Source organism: Vulpes lagopus, chromosome 13, assembly GCF_018345385.1.
Source record: "Vulpes lagopus strain Blue_001 chromosome 13, ASM1834538v1, whole genome shotgun sequence".
Classification (NCBI taxonomy): Eukaryota; Metazoa; Chordata; class Mammalia; order Carnivora; family Canidae; genus Vulpes; species Vulpes lagopus.
The window spans coordinates 48,430,894-48,451,041 of NC_054836.1; the positions used below are offsets into that span (position 1 = coordinate 48,430,894).

At 40.9% G+C, this 20,148-nt stretch overlaps 1 protein-coding gene across 2 annotated transcripts in view; it reads right to left on the minus strand.

Annotated features, from left to right (window-relative positions):
• Positions 1 to 20,148, minus strand: part of ELMO1 (engulfment and cell motility 1) — a 523,086-nt gene that overhangs the window by 435,975 nt on the left and 66,963 nt on the right. The gene's annotated exons all lie outside the window — the stretch shown is intronic.

The following is a 20,148-nucleotide window of genomic DNA, read 5'->3' on the forward strand; positions in this document are numbered from 1 at the left end:
GACCTACTCTAGATTGGTTTTCCTCCTGGAGAAATTCTGTCAAAAACAAGAGGAGACAGGAGCTGAGCTGCTGGTTCTTTGCCCTTCACTAGGAGCTCTCTTGCACTTTGGGAATCAGCATCTCAACTGGAAAGTTCATTATTTTACAAACTAATGCACACACTTCCTCCTTTATTCTGGTTTTGGGGTATTTGCTTTTTGAATTCCTTCTCAGCTGTTGTAATGCCAGTGACTGTTCCCCTCCTGCCCCACCCCCCAGCTCCCCCCAGCTCCCCTGCTCCGGGCAGGCAGGCAAGCCTTGTCACCCGTGATGTGGCTGACATTCCCCAGTGGGGGAGGCAAAGCTCAGGCCCAGCTCTCTATCTCAGAACCCAGACTCGAGGCCACAGGAAATGCTGGAGCATTTCCACCATCCTGTGAGCCAAACACTCAAAGTTTCCAAACCTGCTGATCAAAAAACAATATGTGAAACTTCTTTCTCCCTCTCTCCAGCAACAGCCGAGCTCTAAAGGCCACCCTAGGAAATTCGATTGCATCAGATGAGCAGCCAGGGCTTTCTGCGGAAGGCAGAGTGCTGGGCTGTGCCTTCACAGGCTGCCACCTGACAACTCAGCACTGAATTAGTCATTCTGAACGCACACAGAATGCAGTGGCGCACACGGGACGGTCCTAGCCTCTGCCTTTTTCTCCCCGCTCAGGTCCACCCGGTTTCATTCTCCAGATGAGCACGAGCTGGTGAGGGAGTGAGGTCAGAGGGCTGCTTGGGTGTTAAGCCAGGTCCTGCCGTGTCCACAGCTCTGTGACTTTGGACAGTTACGTAACACGTCCAGCCCTCAATGTCCTCCTCTGCAGCCCTGGAGCAAGCCTGGAACCTGTCTCATAGGATGTTGTGAAGACTAAATATATAAGGCAATGAAAACAGAGCCTGCTAGGGTAGTATTCATAAAATACCAATTTAGCAGGCATGGGGTACCCGGGTACAGCCCCCTGTAGCCCCCCCTAGTGAAACACACAGAGGTCCCACCGCATGGTGATTCTTTTTCCCTTTAACATCATAAACAGAAGGGGACACAGCGTTCTGACACTAGAGGGGAATGAGAACTCAGCTCCAAGTCCAGGGATGTTTTATAAATAGGGACACTTTTTCTTTTTTCTGGGTTTTAAAAGATGAGCCCAGGTTTCTAGGCAAGTGACTGACTAGGTTGGGAGGAATTGGAAGGGGAAAGGTCATGTTAAGAGTCTGGAAGGATCCACCTGCCTTTCAAAGGCAGAAATGCCTGAGCAGATAACCCGAACAGATGGAGCATTACAGACCTATTTTCTCTCCTGACCCATGTCTCGCAGGAAAGGTCTCTAAGTATAGGGAGGGGACTCAACTTCTCAATCCTTTGTCTCCAGGAAGAAATAGGTGTAGTCTTCAGTTATGAGATAGCTAAGAGTCCCTTGAGAAGAATGGAAGAGGTGCTCTCTACCCAGAGAGGGACCTGCCCCACTATTACTGCACAGCTCCCCAGCTGTATGTCCCTCCAGCCCTGCGGAGTGACTTCCAACCTCTCCGTCTGAGGGGTTGATCCATCCAGCTGCCCCCCCTTAACCGAGCTGTCCTTCCAAGGAAAACACTGTGCTGTGTTTTCCAAGTGAGTAGCCCTAAAGTGCTAATGTTCCACCCAGGAACTTGACAGAGGGGAGGCACTAGGGGCCTGATGAGCTTGGCTTGCCAGATCTGGGCCCAGCTGCTCCCCAGAAGCTGGGGTTTCAGTAGGGACTAACGATTACCCAGCACTTCTACTGGAGCACCATATCCTGGCTCTAAACAGAACTTTGAAATGTTTCTCAGGAAAGTTTCTGTTAGAAAACACGAATTTCCTCCATTTTCAGGGCTTTAGACAGCTTATCCCTTTGGTAATTAGGCACAAGCCCACACCCTCAGCAAGACAAACAAAAACCAAAACCTGATTTTTCTCTCTTATCTCCTTTGCTTTAGGAGGCTCTGTCAAGACTCCCAGGATTATATGATAGAAATCTCCTCTTCCGGTTTTTATCTGGGTTCCCTCACAAGTTGGCTGCAATTTGCCTTAAGATAAAATACTGTCAGGGCACATGCTATCAGCATGCACAGGTGGCTACACTTTGAAGAGTTTTTCACACAAACACCCAGATACTAGTGGATCCAGCAGCCCAGCGTTTGTTGTCGACAAACAAAAGGATTGCTCCTCCATAGGCATGTATGTGAACCCAGATATTCCTTACCACGTTCATTTAAAAATAAAAATAAAACTGGTTACAAACTGGGGGAAAGGTGGCCTGAAGTTCTGTTTTAAAAACCGGTATTACTGATTATACCCAGGAGTTGCCAGTCTGCTTACTGCCAACCAGTGGATCACGTTCTGGATGGATTTTTTTCGTTGCGTGCTCATTTCCTCCTCACTCTCCCCTGGGCAGAGCTTCCCTACACTCTGTTTGCATGCCCTGGGAAGGGGTGAGATTAAAAGCTGACAAGAGGAAAACAGATAGAAGGACTTCTAACTCAGTGCTAGCAGTTTGCTGAGTACCTTTAAAATTTTACTTTGGTAAATGAACAGGATGCTCATGATTTAAAAGCCATTTTTAGGAGCACCTAGACGGCTCAGTCGGTTAAGCAGCTGCCTTCAGCTCAGGTCATGATCCCAGGGTCCTGGCATGAAGCTCCACAAACCGCTCCCTGCTCAGCAGGTAGCCTGCTTCTGTTGCTCCCTTGCCTATGCTCTCTCATTCTCTCTCTCTGTTAAATAAATAAATAAACAAACAAATAATTAAGTCCCTTCAAACAGTCCTTTTTATCTGCACTCAGTTCCAGCAAACTTGGGACTCAACTAATATCTGTTTTGATAAAGACTAGGCAAAAACCAAACCAATAATAATAAAAACAACCACATACCAAAAAAAACCCCAAACCAAAAAACCCAGCTAGATTAGTGAGTGAGACTGTGAGAAAAAAAATTAGAAAAGGCTATCATGCATCTTATCATTTTCTTATAACAATATACTCTGCCCTTGCCTAGAAAAGAGGTCAGATATTATAAATCTTTGTGGAATACTTGAGTTCTGCTGACAGTTCTGGTAACGGGGTCAGATTCTAGGACCTAATTATCTGAGGCATGAATTTAATGAATGAGGTCAAAGAAAACCTGATTCTACTTGACACCTAAGAATCTTAACTTTTTTCATCTCCTCAAATCAAAGCTCACTGCTCCAAACTTTATAAAGAGGCAAGATGGCATAAGAAAGAAGACAGGTTTTAGAATTAGATCTGGATTTGAATGTGAATATGGGCAATGCTTTAGGCCAGGGCACAGGATTACAAGGTTTGCATTTTGCCTTAGGCTATGGGAAAAAACACACTCTAATGGAGCAAGGATACACGGGACTGGAGGAGCTTGGTAAGAAAGAAATTGATGACAATGTCTTGGGCTGATATGGTGCCGTGGAGATGGAGAAAATGAAGGTTTACAAGGTATTTAAAAAATAAAAATCAACAGGAATTGATGATAGACTGGATGCAGAGACAAGGGCAAAGCTGGGGTGAAGGGTGACCGGGATTCTGGTTTACTTAACAGAATAGATGGCGATGCCATTTACTCAACTAGGACTACTCCAAATAGAAGATGTGCTCTCTGCCAATCCGTTGACCACTGTCAAGTCAATGGATGCATAAATTCATCCAGAGGAACCCGTGGTAAACTCCAAGCCATCAGTACAAGAGACACCCCTCTTACCCACCTCTTCCTTATGGGCCTATTTCCTCTACTGTAGATTACACCGAAAATTCATGGCCATTTCCTTCTTATTAAGTTGAGAGGCAGCAGAGTACAGCAGTTACAGCCACAGATTAGACACAGATTGTATGTATTCTAATCCTACTTTTACTGCCTCTTAGCCTTGTGGCCTTGGGAGAACTGCTCTCTGTCCTCAGTTTACTCAACTGTAAAATGGAGGGGAAACCACAGTACCTTCCTCACAGTCTTCTTGAGATGAGTAATAAGATGATGATGGCAACAAAAAATCCAGGATTTTACAACAAATATGATTCATGAGGAAGAAGAAGGCTTTAAGCACTTCACCACAGATCCCTATTGTACCTTCCCACTTTGTACTAACCCAATATTGATAGCGAGGTAGTGAACTTGCTTCTGACTTTGACTTCATGGAAGGAATCGTATGGCCTGAGCTTTTCAGGCTCCACACAGACTCACTTCTTGACACTGCGACTTGACACTACCCTAAAAGCTCTGCGGGAAAAATACCCCATGGCTCAAGCATAACTTCCAGTAAGGTAAAACCAGGATCTCTTGACCGCCTCTATCTTTTTACCTTTCCACTTAATGAATGGATAAACTTTTGCGTGAGTTGGATATACTCTCCTAAATCCCTAGAGAAAGAACAGAGGGACTCTTTTATAAGCTGATAACATGATTTTATTCCCACTAACAAGGAATAATCTTAATTGACATCTAGCTCTGTCAGAGTATATAGCCTCAGAACAAGTACTCAAAACTGAAATAATGATTTTTGGTATCAGGCCCCAGTTTTTAATGAGCTTATTATGGCAAAAACCTAAATAGCAAATCAATTCACTCAGGTATAAATTCACTGGGAAGTTACACAGCTTAAAGTAGTTTACAAAACTTGACTGAGAAAAAAAGAAAAAAAAACTGAGGTAGACAGACATTTCAACAGACATTTTATCATTAACTTAAAGATTGTCCAGGCAAAAATTAATTCAGCCATGTGCTAAGGCACAAATTTATTGGGGGACCAAGAGGTACAAAATACTTTTTTAAGAAAAATCTGGGATCTGCCGGAGGGTACTCTTTGACAGACTCATGAAGAGGTAGGGTGGCTGCCCACTCAAAAGTGGGATTAAATTCGGCTCATCAAATTTCCAAAGGATTTCAACCCAATCCCCATATCAACTGACCAGGAAAGGTACATGTTGTGGTAAGTAACTTCCAAGAAGAGTCAAGAGTGATTGCACTCTGCTACCTTCCCCAGCAAGTGCAATATTGAACTCACTGCCCCTCTACACAGTTGGTGACTGCTTTGTTTTCAACAGGAAAATTTTATAAAGTCTCAAGGTTTAATAACAGGAAATCTATTTAATAATTTATGGTAAAACTATAAGATGGAATAAGTAGTCATTAAAAAATCACATCTAGGGATTGGCTCAGCGGTTGAACATCTGCCTTTGGCTCAGGGCTTGATCCCAGATTCCAGGGATCAAGTCCCACATTGAGCTCCCTGCATATGGAGCCTGCTTCTCCTCCCTCTGCCTGTGTCTCTGCCTCTCCTTCTGTGTCTTTAATGAAAAAATTAAATCTTTTAAAAAACATTTTTTAAAAATTACATCTAAAAAATCTATGATGCTAAACAACATTCCCAAAATACTTTCACTGATTCATTTATATCCATTAATATTTCCATATTAATAAATATGTATTCCAGTAAACCCTACAATGCCAAGAACTCACAACTAGAATTCTCATACATTGTCGGTTAAGTAGTAGCTCTCCGGGGTACCTGGGTGGCTCACTTGGTTAAATGTCTGCCTTCAGCCCAGGTCATGATCCCAGGGTCCTGGGATGGCCCTCATAGGGGGCTCCCTGTTCATCAGGGGGTCTGTTTCATCTTCTCCCTCTACCTCTGCTAAGTCTCTTGTGCTCTTCCTCTCTCTCTCAAATAAATAATATTTTTTAAATCATTAAATAGTAGGTGTCCTTTAAGAAACAGTTTGGGCAGTTTCTTATAATATTAAATGTACATTTTCTATACAACCCAGAAATTCCACTCCAAGGAATTTACCTAAGAGAAATCAAGGCATATGTTCACACGATGACTTTTAAGGGAATGTTCATAGCAACTTTCTTCATAAAGGCCAAAAACCAAAAACAACTTAAGTGCCCATCAACTGATGAATGGGTAAGCAAATTATAGAATATCATCCATACAATGGAAGACCACTCAGCAATAAAGAAAGAATGAATTACTACACACAATAATAGAAATGACTCTGAAGAGCATTGTGCTAAATCAAGGGTCAGCACACTTCAGCCTACAGGCCAGATCTGGCCGTCTGCCTGTTTTTGTAAACAAAGTCTCATTGGAACAGAGCTACCTACGTTCGATTCACAGATTTTCCAAGACTGCTTTCATGCTATACCCAACAGAGTTTGAATACTTCCCACAATGACCCGACAGCCTACAAGAATACTTACTCCCTGAATCTTTACAGAAAAACTTTGCCAACCCTTATGCCAAATAAAAGAAACCAGATACAAAAGAACATATACTGTATGATTCCACTTATATGAAATTCTAGAAAAGGCAAAACTCTATTGATAGAAAACGCAACAGTGGTTACCAGGGTTTGGAGACAGAGGGCTTCGACTTTCATAGGGCACACAAGGGAACTTTTTAGACAGATGAAAATGGTTTGTATCTTCATTGTGGTGATGGTTGCATGACTGTATACATCGCTTAAAGTACACTCACTCAATGAAAAGTGATTGGTTTCGTTCTATCTCCACAAAGCTGACCAGAAAGGACATACAGGTGTACAAACTATACGTTGTATCACATATACATGTGACATAATATAACTTATCAATTCCTACCTCCTGCTAGGTGTTACCAGGTACTACCTCTTCCAGTGCTGGGAAGGTGACACTGCATTTTATATTCAGACCAAGTTTCTGCCCGGACCCACAGCATAGCTTAGCTTAACTAACTAATAAAGGGCTCGTTTCTTCATCCTAGTCTTTCTCTAGACACTGTCTCTGCAATTTCATATGATCCCATAGATATATTTAAATCTATATACAAACCCCAATTTTCCTCCCTTCCCTCTTCCTTCCTTCTTGCCTCCTTTCCTCTGTTCCTTCATTCTTTCCTTCCTTCCTTCCTCAGTCAATTGCCTACTTTATACAGATATGTAGTTATCTCGAAAGCATCTCAAACAGCATATCTGAAATGAAACTCTCTTCTCCAGAATCTGTTCCTCCTTTAGAGTTCTCTGTACCAGAAAATGGGATTGTGGTAGACCTTTATACCAACCTTTCTGTTTCTCCTCTTCTTCTGAGCACCCTAGAGGATTAGACTTCCAGCTCCTTGAAATAAAAGGGTACACCCATATACATAACCTCTTGTGGCCAGTGACAGGTGACTAGACGAGACAGAAGCACCAGAGTCCCTGCACGACCCTTTATGTCCTCTTTTTCCCGTCACAGCAAATTTGGTGGAACCAGATTTGTTAAAATGGGCAGTCTGACCACGGGAGTTTAGAGAAGAGTTGCCCTAGAGGGTCACTTGGATATGTAGCCCACTTGGCATGACTGAAAACTTTGTGCTAGTGGCCCAAAGTTTTGAGGCTGTTGTTACCACTGCAGGCCCTAGCCTCCTCTGACTAATATAAGGACTTCAGGTACTCATGTGAAAACCTAGGTATCCTTCTTGACGCTCCTTCTCCCTTACCTTCCACTTCCCATTCACCACCAATCCAACTAAACCCTTTCAAATCTATCCCATTTTTTCCTATTTTCATGGCCAAATCAACATCTCTCAACTGGACTCTTATAACAGGCCTCTAGTCTCTTTTCCACACAGCCACCAAAGTGGAAACCACAAAAATTTTCTTATGGCTCTTCTGTTTAAGTGACTTCAGTGGCTCCCTGCTATACTCAGGCTTAAATACAAAGTCTTAACAGATCCACAAAGGCCTAAATAATCCAACCAGTGCCCACCTGTCCAGACCTCAGTCATATCCACTCTCACTCTCCGTCGTCCTCTCTCTGTCTCCACTGTGCCCTCCCTCCCTCCATCCCAATCCCATTTCAGTTCCTCTGGCCCTCTTTTGGTTGCTCTAGCACGCTAAATTCCTACCAGGAACTTGGTCTCCCCTCTTCTCCATTTTCCTTTCCATCTACTTGAAGTCACTCTAAAACACATTTATTGTTCCTTTCACTTCTTACCCTTCATTTCTTACTAGAAGGGGAAAAATAACTCCTGAAAAATCTCAAGAAATGATGATTAAGTTCTCAGAATTCATAATACCTTAAGATCTAAACACTGACAGAAGTAGAAAGAGAAAAGAAGTTATCTCCAGTCCTTGGTAATTGGGGAAAGGAATTAAACAGAATGTAGGAAATCAAAGAAGCCAGGGAAGGGTTCTCTGAAAAATTATACCCTGGAAGGACTTTAATGACTTCATGACCATCAATGCCCATTGACACTCGTGCTTTTGTATTTAATTCCAATCTCTCAGGAATCCCTCACTTAATTCAGCTCTAACCCTGCCCTAGGCCATAAATCTCTCAGATACAAATGAGTCTCCTCCCCACAGAAAGCAAGAAGATGCCCTGGTACATCCCTATCTCCAGGCCACTATGGTGTCAAAGGATGATATCCTCCTGGCAAGCTAAACTGGAACTCTCAATACATTTTTGCCTTAGGATCAAATTCTTCAAATAGTCATTATCTGTGTCTTTATCAATATAAAATGAGAATTTAGAGATACTCAGGGGACCTTCATATGGCTGTGTGTCTGACACTGATTCTGCCAAATATATTACTGAATTCATGACAAAAAGTGTTTCAAGTTTCAGACAAAAATCTGGAATGTTTAAACGTATGCTTAAATTAGGAATTTCCTGAAGAGTTTTACTCACACTTGACACTTGTGCTTTTGCCTAAATGTTATTAATTCAGTTGTAGAAAAAGACCTTCTTTTCATGTTTGCTTGTTTTAAAAATCTTTAATGAACAGGAAAAATAACCACATGAGTTCTATAAGGCATGCTTTAGTGCTTTAATTCTGATCTTTATTTCTGCTATGTATTGTTTTCATAATTCTTAATTTTTATAATTAAGATAAGAAAAATTCAAGTCAAACCAAATTTGTTTTCGCTGTCATTTCATCATCTTGAAATGTGTAAGTTTTGTTTGAGAAAGGGGAGCAAAGTAGAGCACTTTGGTAGACACATCCTGTCTTTTAGATGCAAGACAGCTCAGGATATTACCTCTCCTAACACTACTGATTAAAAAATTTTTTTTTCAAAAAGCCACTCCTTCTGAAGATGAGCCAGAAGCACCTTCTTACAAAAGCTCAAAAAGTTTTTACAAACTCTTATATGTCTAGTACTGGAACTTATTAAAGATTATCTCTGGATGGGATCCAAAACATCTTTATAGTTGATGGTTGTGAATGACTGTCATAACTTGTAAGGTGAGAAATGTGGGTATGTTTTTAGCTTTTATCACATAAAAAGCTCTTTGCCAGCACAGGTTTACATCTGAGTCTGCATGGGATGGGAAAGGAATAGTAGTTTCCCTATCTCCTCCCGTGGGTTAGAAAACACATCCACTTTCACAGAAATAACTTCTAACATCAGGCCACATTGCCATTTCGTGTTTTAAATTCTATGATGTGGTCCTAAAGTCTTAGGATAATCAAAGGCTGTGAAACTTCACAGAGTGAAGAGTCCTTCAAATGAGCACCTGGAAATGAAAGCAGTTGTTCCCGTGAATCAATTCCCAAGCTTGCTGCAGGGGATCATGCTGAAGCGTGGCGAGGAGAGTGAAGCCAGGGGCTTCAGAGCCCAACAGGAAAGGGATGGACTCCAAGCTCCCGCCAGTTAGTGCGGGCCAACACCAAAGTAGCAGCAGGACACAAAGCCCAGCCAGAGACGGGCTCAGTACTGGTCCCCGAAGAAGCTCTCCTCATTAGAAGAAGCAGAAGACAAAACTACCGTCTATTGCAGAACCACCAAAGCGCCAGTTCTCAAATACAAACTACTCATCTCAGTCATTATTTCTTAGGACCAAAACTTTGATCTCAGTGATCATAAAAATTCAAACCTGGTGTGAAGATACAGGAGAAAATGTGGCTTCTGAGGTAAAGTGGAGAGCTGAAGAGCTAACCAACTAGTTAATCGATGGTGATGATCTGAACATTCTTTTCCTCAATAGTAGATTCTTCTCTCAATTGCTTATGATTATTCCAACTCATCACTTATCTTTTCCTAGGCATAGAGAGACATAGAAGATATCACCATGAACACCACTGTCCTTCCCGCGTTGTCATACTACTAAATATGTGCATGGACTTTAAGCTTCATAAGTACAAAATGTAAGATGGTTATGTCACTGTCCCCATCTCCTACTCCGCTCTTCCTCGCTCACTCTCTTCTGGCCACGTGGGACTTCTTGAAGTTCCTCAGAAATACCCTGCTTTCTTCCCACTGTTACCACAACTTCCCAGAGCTGCTTTCTCACCTTATGTCTCACCCAAATGCTATCCCCTCCGAGAGGCCTTGTCTATATCACCTAATGCCAGTAAAACTGCCACACGTGCCAGCACGCATAATTCTCAATCATCCTCTTCCTCTCTCTGTCACCCTTCTTCACTCACCACTTATCACTACCTTGCACCATATTTTTTTAAAAAGATTTTATGTATTTATTCATGAAAGACACACAGAGAGTGGCAGAGACATAGGCAGAGGGAGAAGCAGGTTCCCTGTAAGGAGTCTAATACAGGACTCGATCTCAGATCCCAGATCATAACCTGAGCCAAAGGCAGACACTTAACTGCTGAGCCACCCAGGAGTCCCCTACCTTGCACCGTATTATACACTCATGTATTAGGTTATTGTCATAATTCTACTCTAGAGTGTAAACTATGAGGCAAGGATGCTGTCATCTTCACCATTATACGTCTAACCACACAGTAAGCTCTCAATAAATATCTGGTGAATAAGTAACTAATAAATAAACTGATTAGATTTAAGTAAGTCATTTATTTCTTAGACACTTTGAGGAAATTCCTCAGAAGTGCAGTGAAAAATAGCAAGTAACAGATTCAACTCAGTAAGTGCGGGACCTGGAGAGCCTGGAAAAGACTATACTAGAAAGAATTGCTTACCTAAGCATGATGCAAACTAAGTACCACCAGACTGTTCTAGAAAAAATTACTGGGGGACACCTGGGTGGCTCAGTGGTTGAGCATCTGCCTTTGGCTCAGGTCATGATCCTGGAGTCCTGGGATCGAGTCCCGCATCGAGCTCCCCTCAGGGATCTTGCTTCTCCTTCTGCCTGTGTCTCTGCCTCTCTCTCTTTCTCTCTGTATCTCTCATGAATAATATAATAACTCTCATGAATAAATTAATAAATCTTTTATTGAAGATTTTATTTATTTATGCATGAGAGACACAGAGAGAGAGAGAGAGAGGCAGAGACACAGGCAAAAGGAGAAGCGGATTCAATGCAGGGAGCCCGACATGGGACTCGATCCCGGGTCTCCAGGATCATGCCCTGGGCCGAAGGCAGGCGCTAAACCGCTGAGCCACCCAAGGATCCCCCTAAATTAATAAATCTTAAAGAAAAAGAAAGAAAAAATTATTGGGCACTGGACCTGGGTTCCAGTTGCAGTCATGGAATCAAAATACTCTAAACAAAAACAAAAAGCTAGAAATCATAGTCAAAATGCAGTAATTTACATGAAATTATTATTGTACAACTCTTTGGAGCATCTATCTCTCTACTTGCTAAGTGGGATGTTGCCTGATTTATGTATCATTTAATAACCAATTAGATATAAAAATTTACTTGGTTAAATTTTGGGTTTTTTTAACATCATTTATTGAAAAGATATTTATAACATTTATAATGAACAAAGACTTACTACACAACATATAAAAAGAGCTCCAATGAATCAATATGAAAAGAATAAGCAACCAAAAGCATGGTGGCATTTTATGATAGAGAAAGCATGAAGATCAATAAACCTATGAAAAGATGGTCAACCTCATTGGTAATTAGGAAAATGGAGAGAAACCCTAACGCAACACTATTTTAATATCCTTGAGACTAGAAATTTTATACAATCTGACAATACCAAGTGTTGAAAGTATGTCGAGCAACAAGAATTTCATGCGCTCCTGGGGAGAATTTAATTTGGCATGACTACTTTGGGAACACGATAGCATTGCCTAGTAAAGTAGTAGGTGTGTAAACCCCCTACATCACAGCTGCTCCTGTCCTGAGTATACATCCTAGAGAAACTCTTACTCATCTGCTCTAGGAGAGGTATACAAAAATATTCATGGCATCATCCTCACGGCAAAAAACTGGAGACAACTCAAATATCTATCTTGAGAAAAATAAACTGCAAGTCACAGAAAAGTTCATACAGAGTAATTCCATTTTTATAAAGTTCCAAAATATGTTCTCTATATTTATATAGCCCTAAAAATTAAAAAAATCATGAATGAAATATTCAGCACAAAGTTTTCAAAAGTGAGGGAGGGGAAAGGGATCAGGGTTTCAAAGGTACTGGTAATGTTCTCTATCTCAGGTTGGGTGATGGGTATGTTTTAATTTTTTGTTTTTCTTCATTAAATAATGCATATATGTTATATATCCTCATCTGCCTCTATGGTATTCTTAACAAAAACGTAAAGTTTTTTCATAATTCATTAAAATAAAAATTTTAAGTGTCGATATTTATTTACCTAGAAAATTCACTTATGTGAAACACCAGATTTTAGCATGATAACAAAAGAGTGAGACACTCCTCTACTAATAAATAACAGAAGTATCTTTAAACCTTCTTGTATATATTTAAAGTAGCTATGTCTCAACAAACTGTATGACGCAGAAGAATCTATCATCCACTAGAGAATGAATCTTTTCTTTCCTAAAGAAGGAAGGAGCATGTTTTCTACTGAGGCAGAGTTAAATAACCTTCACATTTGAAAAGCACAGAATAAATGCAGTCTCTTCCTGCTTCTCTTCATCAGTGGCATGTTTCTTTTTCCTTGCCTGAAATTCCCTCCTCTCACCCATCCCTTTGCATTTACTCATCACTCCCTGGATGAGTTGATGGCTTGTCATGTGACTATTTAGGAACTCCAGAAGATGATGGGGTTGGTAGGGTGGCAGTTTATACAGAGAAAAATGAGAAAGCAACAGAGACATATGCTCAGAAATATCTTCTTCCTATGTCCCCGTTACTAAAACTAATAAAAATAATTGTCAAAATGAAAATCGTGAAATGACTTAATTTGCTAGTAACTTGCTAGTAATTACCACTTAGTCATTGTCTTGACCTTTAGCAGTGAGTATGAGATGAACACTGGCTCTGCTCGGTTTATTTAAAAAAAAAAAAAAAAGCAGTGAGCTTCTAGTTCTAAAACTCACTGATTTATTATAAATAATTCAGTCTTATCCCCGCATTTTAAAAATAAGGAAGCTAACAAGGAAAGTGACTGAGGCAACAAACATAGCTTCATGTGATAAGACCATAATCTCTGAGATCACGATTACTAACTGGCTCTATCTCTAAGCAGTAGGGTGACTCTGGGCAAATCTCGAAATCCTCAATGTCTCCTTTGTTAAATGTGGGTTATACTGCTACCTCACAGGTCTTCTGGGATGATTACATGATGCCAAGTGCTTCCATGAGACACTGGCACATAATAAATGTTCAGTGTGTGATCACTGTTTTTATATCCTAAAATCACAAAGCCAGGAAGGTCCAAAACAGAATTTTCCATAGATTTCTCTTTTTATCCACCTCTAACCTACACATCTCATTTTTGAAATTATAGCCACTTAATAATACCTTTTATAACTTTGAGTTATACTACTATACTTTTCTCTCTTCCCCGGGGCTAAATGAAACATACGTAAGTATATTCCAAACTAACAAAAATGCAGTAATTCAATAAATATTGGCCACTCTTTCTGCCAATCCCTTCAGTCTAGTTTACATATTTAATGGGTATTTTCAGCTGTTTCTAGATAAATCCCTCACTCGTCAAGGGAACTGGCAGTCAGTGCCTCTCCTCGGCACTCTTTTTTCATAATTATCTTCCTTTTCAACCTGGCATTGAGCAGAAGAGAGTGATAATCAGGAGACATCATCTCCCCCGTCAGTCACGCTCTTAATGATGGCAAATGTAGCCACAGCCAGGCCTGTATCCTTGTAAAAGGAACATCCTCCTCTGCTTTTCTGATCTCACCCTCGTGCTGAGAAATCATCACAGGGTGCTGTGACACTTAAGGGAAAGATCACCTGAGAGACCCTCACCTGAAATCCCCCCCATGCCATCGGCTTTGCGAGTCGGTGCCTCAGGTTGCAGCAGGAGAATCAGATGTACAGATGTACAAGTGAAGATGAGTCTAGAGGAGGTCTGTTCTGGGAAGGGCATGCGGACTTACCCCAAAGCCAAAAGCAAACAATCTAACTAAACCAATATGCAAAAGTGGTAGTTTAATAAATTTAGACTTTTGTGGTAAATCCCTCTGTTGAGTACTGTGCTTCATCTTTCCATTACAAGAAGTCCGAGGCTTATTTGTTTGTGGTGCTATTTTAATTTAAGCAGTGCTTTTCTTTAAAAAAAAAAAAAAAACTCAACACGTTATCATAAACGCTTCATGGCTGTGCAAACAATTTTTATTCACTTAAGCTAACACAACTACTGATAGAAGCTCAAAATGTAAATAGAATCATTCCATAATTCCCAGTTCTCTCCTTTCCTTGCAACCTTAGGAGACTCCCTCGGAGTCCAACCAAGCCTCATGGTTAAGGCACTAACGGAGCAAGAGCATCCAATCAATGAGAAAATAAAACATTATTTGTTACTCAATAGTTCTAAAAACATACCAAGGTCATCAACATGAGAGAATGTGCACTGCGTTGGTTTTCCAGACACTTATTTAATGGTTTTCATTTTAATTATATATAGGGTGTGAGCACTATGGCTGAAGTTCCCAAGGAGCTAGTCTGGCCTTAGTCCGGCTTCGGACAGCTTTTCCCAAGAGCTCTAGCTTACTATACCCTGAGATCACATTTAAAATATTTAACACCAGACAGAGTCCACAATGACCAATCATAAGGGATGCTGGCCATGACCAGTATACCAGTGGGTCCTGGCTGAAGGCCAGCGCCTTGGACACCCAAGAAGCCCAGGAAGGAAAGAGGAGGTGGCGGCAGAAAATGTGATTGTTATGCAACCATTCGTGTCTGACTGTACCAGCAACCAGCTCCCATTTCTCCATGTTGTCCAAGAACTTATTAATACATTTTTGGAAGTCTTGCAAAAAGCTGAATATACTATATCTGAGGCATCCTTACCACTTGCCAGATAAAGGGAACATTAGTTAATCGTTTAAAAAAATCTAGAACTTCTACAAGTAATTTTTGGTTCTTTGTTCCTATCTCCCTGATTCCTCTGATATTTCCTCTCCTTGAAGCAAAGTAGTACTCAAATGCACACACAATCATATCTTAACAGGTTGCTCCTTTCTCTGCTAAAAACTTGGTAACTGAAAACGAAGGGAAGCCCTCTTGTGTTTAGGAACCGGTTAAATAGGTACCAAATTCGTCCTAACCAAAAAGCACTGATTCATGCAGCTCCAGAGGGAAGGGCTGAACCAGTTAGCAAAGGTTTAGGATTATACCTTTGATCAAAGCCCTGACTTAATGTTTACTGTTATGTAAGGCATTTTTCATTCATTCAAGATCAAAAAGTTGCAAGAAATTTGTGAATCTGGGCAGCCCTGGTGGCTCAGCGATTTAGTGCTGCCTTCAGCCCAGGGCCTGATCCTGGAGACCCAGGATCGAGTCCCGCATCGGGCTCCCTGCATGGAGCCTGCTTCTCCCTCTGCCGGTGTCTCTGCCTCTCACTCTCTCGGTGTCTCTCATGAATAAATAAATAAAATCTTAAAAAAAAAAAAAAAAAGAAATTTGTGAATCTGTAATTCACAGCATCGCTTACTTACCCATTAGTTAAAAATCTCTGTATCCACAGGATGTGTGGCAGGTCTTACACGTTTCAAAAGGGAAATTGCCAGGCCATGTGTCTGTCCTTGGGTGGACAAAGATAAATCACTAGAAGCAGATCTTAGTTCGGGGATGAGTCAACACAGCAGCCTCCCATAGTTATGCAAAAGAGGGGTGAACTTGTACCAATGATGAGAGGGAGGAGGAGTGACCTTTTGTGACCTGAGCAGGGTTACCCCTTACAATACTCCTTGAAGGGCTTAGTAGATCAAGGAAGAGAAGGTGGATACATTTGCATAAGGATAGAGGAGCTATCCTCTACCCATAGAACAAAAGGCATCCAGAATCCCTCTCTTAGTACATTCGATTTAATTAAGACTCTGATGGGTTGGGATTGTCCTGACATAAAAGGAAATCGAGAGTCTGAAGGGATTAATTAACAGTCCATCAAAGTGGTATTAAAATTACTTTAAACTGAAAACATCAGAACAATCAGCAGCCACAGAAAGAAAATTATCTAAACTTAAGCAGAGGCTTCAGAAAATACATCCTCCACTAACACCTACTGCCCGGCTTCCCCAACCCCCAACACCCCCCCCACCCCATGACTTGAGAGGGAAGACTGACCCAGGAAGTATGAATTCAGCTGCCATTAGCATCAAAAAGCCCAACAGAACTTTCCATAGTTTCCCACTGAAGCTCTCAACACCTCCTTTTTATTGTTAGTACATAAACCTTTACCTTTGACTATTCAGCAAGTTACTCAATACTGAGCCCTCCAGCATGCATATGTAAATAAACCTTCACTTTTCCCTGTTAATCTGTCTATTGTCAGTTAAACGGCAGGCCCCAGACCTTTTGAAACTAAGTGGGTAGAGGAAAGTGTTCCTCCCCAAAGATCCCAAAGACGGGAGAAGTCAGTAGTGTAACCCAAGTTCAAAAGCAGGATCTGGAGAAAGCTCCCCCAGAGCCAGTCATGCTGGCCTGGGGAGCCTGCACTGGAGCAGTAGCTCAGCTCGGATGTGTGCCTTGAAGAGTGATCCCCTTGGAAGGCCACCCCCCCCCCCACCGTGTGGCCTGCATATGAACCTGGACCAGATATGAGCTGAGGCCCCTAGTTCTGTCTCCCCTGGGCAGCCTGAAGCAGATCTCAAACCTGGACCAGGAAAACTACTCATTTGTGGGTAGTGGCAGACTGAAGAGATGGGGAGTTCACGGATTCCAACTAATGTGTGCAACAGAACGCTCAGAAAATTGATATGGAAAATGAAAGAATAGTAACCAGATTTGGACACCAATATGCACAAACCCACAGAGATAAAGAGAGGGGGAGGAAAAAAAACAAACATCATTTCAAAAATTGCTATGCCAGGAATAAAACGGGGAGGGGGAACTAAAATTTACAGATGGTCTTCTATGTCTTCTATGTAAATATGCTTACATCTAACTTGCTAAATTCTTGACTCTGCTCACCATGATGTTTCTTCTTCAACATTTCTCTTTTCAGAAAATGGACCTCTACTCACAACAATCAGAGATTCATTCCTGATAGTTCTTTTTTTCTCATTCCATTCATATTCATCATCGAGACCAATAGACCCGACCTCCCAAGAAGAGCGGTCTTCTTCCATCTTCACTTTCACCATCACTTCTGCTGGGACTGTGGTAATAGCCTCCTGACAGATCCCTTGCATTCACTTGCTCCTCCCTCCACTCCCAATTCCACACACTACAGAGAACCTTTATAATGTCTTCTCACTTCCCTGCTTAGAATCTCTCAATGGATTCCCATTGCTCTTAGAATCCTTAACAGGATCTTACCTTGCAACATTCTCTCCTCGTTCATTAACTTTTCAGCCACTAAAGTCTTCCTAGAAAGGGGTCAGGCTCTATCTTACCTCACATTCTACCAGGAAAGTAGGAGATGGTCCATAAATATTTGCTGAATGCTACTAAAATTAGGTATTTTAAGCTACCTACAATTGGATGACTACGTGACCCAGTTTGCTTGACAGTCCACTTAGACCCAATGAACCAGCACACTGTTTGGAAAACTCTCACTTTCATTCTGGGTGGTATGATGGATGAGATACACAGTCACTCTACCTATATGGAAGCTGAAATTCAGGGAGCTCAAATAGTCAGTTCTCTCTACTTGCAGTTATACTCTATAAATTCAATGGGAACACCGAATCAGCAAATGCTAAACTATTCTTCTAGGGGGAAATACATGGTTAGGTTCTTGTCAAAGATTTTGTCTACTTCTGTAGGCTAGAAACAGGTAAGAACACCTGATTTCTCACGTCTTACATGTAAATTCACCTGGACGTTGGTCTGTGGATGGTTCAAGCTTTGACTCTTAAAAATATCTGTAATTACAGATGCCTGGGTGGCTCAGCGGGTGTGTGTCTGCCTTAAGCTCAGGGCGTGATCCTGGAGTCCCACATCGGGCTCCCTGCATGGAGCCTGCTTCTCCCTCTGCCTCTGTCTCTGTCCCTCTCTCTGTGTGTCTCTCATGAATAAATGAATACAATCTTTAAAAAAAATTGTAATTGCATAATTCATATTTTTGTTCATCTCGGAGCCTACATGGCATTGAGAAATCACTCATTGTTATTATAAGTAACTTGGGGTTCCCTTGTGAATTGTCACTTAAGAACTTGTAGCTAGTTCCTCTGGTTTAAATCTTCAGTGGTACAGAGCTGTAGATTATTGACTACTTTTCTACAAACTTACTATTCAGGAAGTCCCCTCTACAGCGAATTTCTCACTTCTTCGTAAATTTTCATGTCCCTTTTAAAATAATATTTGAAACAAGGAGACTAATTTGCAGGTTTATGAGCAGTATGAATAAAAAATTTTAAATCACACTTTAGTTTTCTCTTCAAGAATTTAAGGCTATTTAAGGCTACTTAAGAATCAAGCATAAGAATAATACTTCCCACTGGTCCACTTTATTCTAACTGGCTCTCTTGGCATGTCAAGACACACTGCTCTATTGATACAAGATGATGTTTGAAATGTTTTTAGCTAGTTGATAAAATATTTAAGACAATCTCAGAAGCATTTGCCTTACTTTAAAAAAAAAAAAAGGAGAAGTTTTCTTCCTACCATTTAAAAACCACTAGCTTGTACTGGGGGGAGGGGTTGAAATTTGGAGGAAAATAAACTCCTAAACCCAATTTGGAGTTCATAATTTGGAATAAATTAAGACTTACAAAAAATTCCAAAAGGAATATGAAATATATTCTTTGCCCAGATTCTTCCAATACTAACATCTTATCATAGTAGCTTTATCTCTTTTTCTTGTATTATTTCCAAACAGTGAAGGAGTTCAGAGTAAGTCACTCCCAAAACGTGCTGCTCTAGCATATGATTACTGTGAGCTGAAGGCAATTTTTAAAAGAGCAGACACAGGATGAGCTTTCTGTCCTCTACCAATCTGCTTGAAAATAGAACATAAATTCCTGCTTTCCAAGCCAGGACGAGGACAATCTTATCATCTTACATGAGATGGCACTGAGATGCATCTGCACAAACAAGCCTTACTAAATTAACATTTTTATTCTAGTAGTTGCCCCACCCATCTACCTTCCCATATGTTGCTACCCTTGAAAGCCTAAAATTATTTTCCTTTGTCTTTCTCACTTCTCTGAAATTTACTGTTTCTTTTGTTAAGATACTATATAAGCCCAAGTTCCCACCATTCCTTTGAGTTACCCATCACTGAGTTTCTCCCATGTATATGTATGCTGCACGTGTTAATATACTTCTGTTTGCTTTTCTCCTGTTATTTCATTTTTTTGTCAGTTTAATGTGCAAGGCCCCAGCTGGAGAACCTAGAAGAATACCAGAAAAAGAGCTTTCCTCCTCCAGTACTATCTATGAGAAAGTCGCGAATATGATGCTCCCTTATCCTTAAATACTTCAATATGTATTTCTAGAGATCAACAACACTCACTTATGTAATTGCCACACAATTATCAAAATCAGAAAGTTAAAATTGATACAACACTATTATATAATCTACAGGCCCCATTCAAATTCTAATTGTCCCAATGATGTCCTTTACCATAAAAGAAGAGTTTGTTTCCCTGTTCTAGGAGCTAATCCAGGGTCACTTACAGCATTGAGTTGTAAGAATCTCTTTGGTCTCTTTCAAGCTAGGATAGTTCTCAGTCATTCTTTTTCTTTTGTGACCTTGACATTTTTGAAAAGTAAGGAAAAATCTATAAAAGTTACTTTGTAGAATATCCCTCTACTTGTGTTTGCTAATATTTCCTCACAATGAGATTCTGGTAATGGATTTTTGGCAGAAATATGACAGGAGTG